The sequence below is a fragment of the Anomaloglossus baeobatrachus genome, chromosome 3 (genome assembly GCF_048569485.1).
Source record: "Anomaloglossus baeobatrachus isolate aAnoBae1 chromosome 3, aAnoBae1.hap1, whole genome shotgun sequence".
Lineage (NCBI taxonomy): Eukaryota > Metazoa > Chordata > Amphibia > Anura > Aromobatidae > Anomaloglossus > Anomaloglossus baeobatrachus.
The window spans coordinates 123,120,833-123,127,237 of record NC_134355.1 but is presented as its reverse complement, the minus strand read 5'-3'; positions in this window follow the sequence as shown (position 1 = coordinate 123,127,237).

The window sequence follows — 6,405 nt, the reverse complement described above, 5'->3', positions numbered from 1 at the left end:
CATCGAAGTGATAATTTTTGGTTGACATATTTTAACTTTTTGCATTTATGTGAAAATTTGTCAGAATTTTGGAAATTTGGAAGCGTTTGCAATTTTCAAACTATTAATTTTTATATCCTTAAGTCAGTGATGCTGTACAAAATAATTATATGACATTTCCTATATGTCTACTTTGCACCTGCATCATTTTTCAAACATTTTATTTTGTTTGGATGATAGAAGGGTTAAAAGTCTAGCAGGAATTTCATATTTTCAAGATATTACCAAACTTGTGTCTTTTTGTGTCTTTTCGGTCTAAATCGGACCTATTCCGATTTAATTGGTCTTTGAAGGGTCTATAAATTAGAAACTCTCCAAAAGTGATACCATTTTAAAAAGCACACCCCTTACATACTTCAAAACTGCTGTCAGGAATTTTTCTATCCCTTCAAATTTTTTTTTCCTTTAAAATGTTGTTTTAGCCCGAGTTTTTTCACTTTTACAAGGAATAACATGAGAAAATGGAACCCACAAATTGTCATCCAGTTTCTTTTGAGCACACTGACACCCTACATATGGTCAGAAATCTCTGTTTGGACAAATAGGAGGGCTCGGAACGGAAAAAGCAACATTTGAATTGTGGAACACAAATTTGGCTAACATAGATTGCCGGTACCATGCTCCATTTGCAGGGCCCCTATTGTGCCTAAACGCTAGAAACTCCCCACAAATGACCCCATTTTGGAAACTACACCCCTCACGTATTTTATCCAGTGGTATAATGAGCATTTTAAATCCACAGGCACTACACAGATAACATTATGTCATCATATTGAAATTTTTTTTTTTTCTTCACGTAATTATTGCTTTAGCTTCAAATTTTCAATTCCCTTTTTCTTCTGAGGGTGGTGATAACCCACATGTCAAAACTTCTGTTTGGGCACATGGTACTTGTCAGAAGGGAAGAAGCAACATTTGGTATTTCGAATTTCTAATTGTATGACATAGATTCCAGACACCATCTCTCATTTGCAGGGGCATTGAGTTACCAAAACAGTAGAATCCCCAACAAGTGACCCCATTTTGGAAACTAAACCAATCAAGGAATTCATCTAGGGGTGTGTTGAGCATGTTGAAACTCAACTGATGCTTCATAGAGCTTTTTAAAATACGGATGTTAAAACAAAATTATAATTTGTTTCCTCAAAAATGTTGTTTTAGTCCCAAATTTGTAATTTTCCCAATGGGAAATAGAAGAAAACAGACCAGATAATTTGTTGTGCAGTTTCTCCCGAACACGATGATACTCCATATATGGTTAAAAACTGCTGTTTGGGCATATGGCAGGGCTCGGAATGGAAATAACATTGAGTTTTGGAGCATAAATTTGACTGGATTAGATGGTGGACGCCATATTGCATTTGCAGAGCCAACACAGCAGAAACCCCCACAAATGACCCCCATTTTAGAAACTAGACCCATCAAGAAATTCGCCTAGTGATGTACTGAGCATTTTTAACATGCAGGTGATTTATGAAACTTTAGAACATTTAAATGTGAAAACAAAAACTTTATTTTTTTCCACTAAATTACCACATTTATAATTTATAAGAAGGCTAATAAGAGTGAGGACAGAACAACTTGTAATGCAATTTTTAACAAATGTGTACAGTGCAGAACCCCATATGTGGTTGTACACTATTATTTGACATACGGCGGGGATTGGATGGGAAGGAACACTACTTGGCTTTTAGAAGGCAGATTCCTTTTGAATAGATTGTGGCCTCCATTAGCCGAGCCCCTGAAGTGTCAAATCAGCAAAAAACACCAAAAGTGACCCCATGTTGGAAATGTCACTGCTTAAGCAATTAATTCATCTAGGGATGTATTGAGTATTTTGAACCCACAGGTGCCTTACAGAATTTTACAATATTGGAAAGTGGAAATATAACATTTTAGAGGTAAAATGTAATTTTTTTTATTAGCTGCAAATTTGTCAGGTACACAAGGGTTAAAAGGTGAAACTGGACCCTGCAATTTAATGCACAATTTCTCCCAAATGTGCTGATACCCTATATGTCATCAGAAACTACAGTTTGGCTACACAGCAGGGCTGAGAAGGAAGGAATGCTATTTGGATTTTGGAGCACAGATTTTCATGGAATAGTCTAAAGGGTGCTTTACATGCTGCGACATCGCTCTCAATATATCGTCGGGGTCACGGTGTTCGTGATGCACATCCGGCGTCGTTAGCGACATCGCAGCATGTAACACCTCTGAGCGACCTAAAACGATTGCAAAAGAGGTAAAAATCGTTGGTATTGGAGAGGTCGCTCCAACATCAAAAATCGTTGACAGGTGAGTAGCGAGGTTGTTTGTCGTTCCTGCGGCAGCACACATCGCTGTGTGTGACACCGCAGGAACGAGGAAACTCACCGTACCTGCGTCCACTGGCAATGAGGAAGGAAGCAGGTGGGCAGGATGTTTGGCCCACTCATCTCCGCCCTCCTCTGCTATTGGACGGCCACTTAGTGACAATTTCACATCCCATTGAATACATTTAGAGCAGCAGTGACTATTTAGTAATAAGCATGCCTTAATTTTTTTCTGGAGAATAGCAAACTTGCCAGTTTAGTGCCATGCACCCTTTAAATTATTAAGTGCGCTCTCCCCGCTACAATATTGCCAAACATGTGGCCAATTACTGCGGTTTATGGAGCGTGGGGCTCAGAAGGAGTGGGGCATTTGGATTTTGGAGTGCACATTTCAATGGATTTTGTTTAAGGGGCTCAGAGTTGTCACTTTTCCAGAGTCTTTGTTCTACCAGCAATGTGGGAATACCGTATATCTCCAGTGACAAATGATGGACTCCATTTTGTAGTATATATCATTATTTCATCACTTCCAGTTGTGATTACGGGAACCAGGATGTAATAAGACACCAACCACTAGGTGTCGCCAGGCACTCTAATGGAGTGGATCTGCCGGGTTAGTACACTAGTTGTCGCTAGAAATACCTAGTGAGAGGCAGTCAAACAAGCCAGGGGTCAAAAAGCCAGGCGATAACGTAAATGACAAAAGGATCAAGCAGAGCCAGAATAAGGGGATGAGCCAGGGTCGGTAAAGAGAGAGATCACGTAAGTACAAGGGAGCGAGTAGAGCCAGAGTCAGGGGACAAGCAGGGGTTGGTAAACAGAGAGGTCATGTAAGTACAAGGAAGCAAGCAGAGCAAGAGTCAGGGAACAAGCCAAGGTCAGGAAATCAGGGAATCAAGTCAGTAGGTAAGGAGATGGAAGGGAACGCGGAAATAGGTAGCAGTACAAGATCAGGTAAGACTTTAACGGAAACCAGAGACAAGCACTGCAAAACAGGAACTATCACTGATGGCATTCCAGGAGAAACAGCTCCCAGATAAAGCGGAACAGTCACCAGGAATGAGGCTCCAAAGAGGAGACTCCTCCCACACCATACAGGACTTGACCGGGAACCGTGGAAAATATGAGGCCCAGCATATGCTCTGCAGGAGAGCAGAGCACTGCAGAGCAGAATCATGATACCAGTGTTAGGCTGTTTTACACTGAGCACTAACATCAGTGTTTCAGTGTAAATCCCACAAAAATGTGATCCAGACAAAAACCTGCGACAGAGCCACTCACTCTGACAGGGCAGATAGACACACTTTGGACTCCGTTTGTCGTCTCTTCCAGTGAGAATGATTTTTTAGCGATACCAATTATGATTTTAACTTTTTTACATACGTTATTTCATTTTTTTATTCTTTCACTCAGTCACACTATGGGACAAGAATATTTTTTAGTTTGATTGCTGCTCTCATGCATTGAAGGACTTGTGTCCTACAGTACCGGAGACCTGTCAGTGTCTCACTGATAGCGCCTGTTAAAACAGCTTATAGCAAGAACTAACAGGCCACCGTAACCTGGGGTAATCAGAATCTCAGGAGACCATGGCAACGATCTATTCCCGTGATTACGATCACCAGGGGCCAATCCTGTCAAAGGAGTCTTTTATCCACCTTTAACCACTTAGATGCTGCTGTTGCGATTGACAGCGGTATTCGAGGGGTTAATTGACCCCGATCAATTCCAAAACTGGTTGGAACCGAAGCCCGCAGGTGTCAGCTGACATATACAACTGTCAATCACAGAATTTGCCTTCGTGGGAGCGCACTATTTGCTTATTTATATATGTTCACAACTATGTATGTAAATAAAAGTATAAAACATTATTTTTACAATATTAACCCCTTCATCCCCGGGTGATTTTCCATTTTTCGTTTTTTGCTCCCCTTCTTATTTTCTATGCATGAATCATCACTAGAACTATAAATCTAGGTGTCACGCTCAGGTAAGATAAAGTCTGGCACACAACGTAACATTGAGGTGACTACAGGGATGGAAAGGGTAGGAAGGCCCTAACAGTAGGGAGTAGGCAAACGTTTCACCTCCTGACACTAATCTGTGTCTGAAGCCTGCGCTTCCAAACGTCCCTATACATGTCCCTTCCCCTGTCGCCATCACGCGATTGTTCCCTAGCTGTGCATCCAATCACTCTGAATAGTGCGAAGCGCAACATTGAGGTGACTACAGGGATGGAAAGGGTATGAAGGCCCTAACAGTAGGGAGCAGGTAAACGTTTCACCTCTTGACACTAATCTGTGTCTGAAGCCTGTGCTTCCTAACGTCTGTATACATGTCCCTTCCCCTGTCGCCATCATGTGATTGTTCCCTAGCTGTGCCCCCACGCACCCTGAATAGTGCAAAGCCAGGGTAGTGCACTAGACTTCACCACTGCAATAGTCAAACACAAGGGAAGGAAGACAGACAGGGGAGCTAGCCAAAAACATATACACCAACACCAAAGTCGTAGCCAAACACCAGGACTGCAAATGACAGGACTCCAGAAGTTTCAAGAGACTTCCTCCCTCCACAGTAGTCAGTTCAGAAATTAATTCTATAACAGGCATCAGGTGATGGAAGATGTGACTATTTAAAGAGAAGGGGAGTGGTCAGAAAATGGTTGCACCTGAGATTGGAGTTAAAAGGAGCTATCAGCAAGGCAAGAGTCCTTAACCTTTGCTGCACAAAAAGAAAGTAAATGCATTTAAAACCCCGAATTTCACAAGCAAATTTGAAACTCATATCCCAATCCTGTCAAAGGTCTTTCAAGGATAGGAAAGAGTACCCCCCTTTCTATGAGGGGCCTCAGGACCCGCAGCACTGGACTTGTCTGGAAAAAAACAGACAGAAAAAAACACACTGACTTCCGTTCACTTCCGTTTATACCTGACCTTCAAGATTAGCATAAATGAACACTGAACACTGCGGTAATAGAGTAGGTTCCAGAGGTGCAATAAATCTCCTGAGCGAAAATTTGTGAAAAACATGATGGGCACGTAGTTCTGAGGGTATCTCCAGCCAAAAAAGCCATATGGTTAACAATTGCCACTACTCTATATGGATCTGTGCCGCCCCCGTGCCAGCAGCCGCCGCTGCTCGGATCCGGGCCTTTAGGGGTGGTGACTCAAGGGCCTCCAGACCCGGGGGTCTCTCGGACACGCCGAATAAATGGGGGGACGTATATGTACGGGCTGGGCCGTATTAAATTCATGACGCCACCCATGGTGTGTGGTGAGGTGGGACACCACCGCTGCTGTTACGAGGCACAGGGGGAGATGTTGTGAAGCAAGTTGTTAATCCCTCCGTGGGTAGGGATGGTGGCCCTGGGACCCGCTGGCTCGGTGCAGGGGATGACAACCGCAGGGGGTGCTGGTGTACTCACTGTTAGTAAAACACAAAAGTCTCTGGTAAACCAAGGTGATGGTGGCCGGTTGCGTTCTGGTCCCCCACCCGGCTGGTGGTCTTTATCCTTTTCCTGCACTGCTGTGTGTAAGGTGGACTTTCCTAGTGTGAAACTCAGCAGTCCGCTCCCGGCTGGATGTGGCCTAAGGAGCCGTGCCCGCAGACGCTAGCCCGTGGGATCTATGGGCCCTGGCGCTGACCTCTTATCCCTAATCGGTGGGCTGTTGTCTTCTATGAGGGACTTTGGGTGTGACAGGACCTCTAGTCCTGGCCTCAATTGGTTAATTAACCAGCTCCAGTTGGTTCTGGTCCTGGCTTCAGGGTCCGAGTACCCTCCTTTGTGCTCCGGTTTCCGGGTCGGTTCCCCGTGTCGGTATCAGCGGGCTACAACCCTGTCCCGGTCCACCTCAGTTCCACTGAGTCATCTTCCCGTCTCCTGCTGATGGAGACCACCGTCTGCCTCCTAGCCAGTGGCACCAGGGCTCCTAACCTGGTACCGTTCAACTTGAACTCTCCTTGCTGGAGCTACACTTAGCTCCAGCCCACGCTCCTCTCCAAACTCCACTCTCAGCTTAGCTAACTGTTTTTCCCGCCCCAGGCTGTCTGG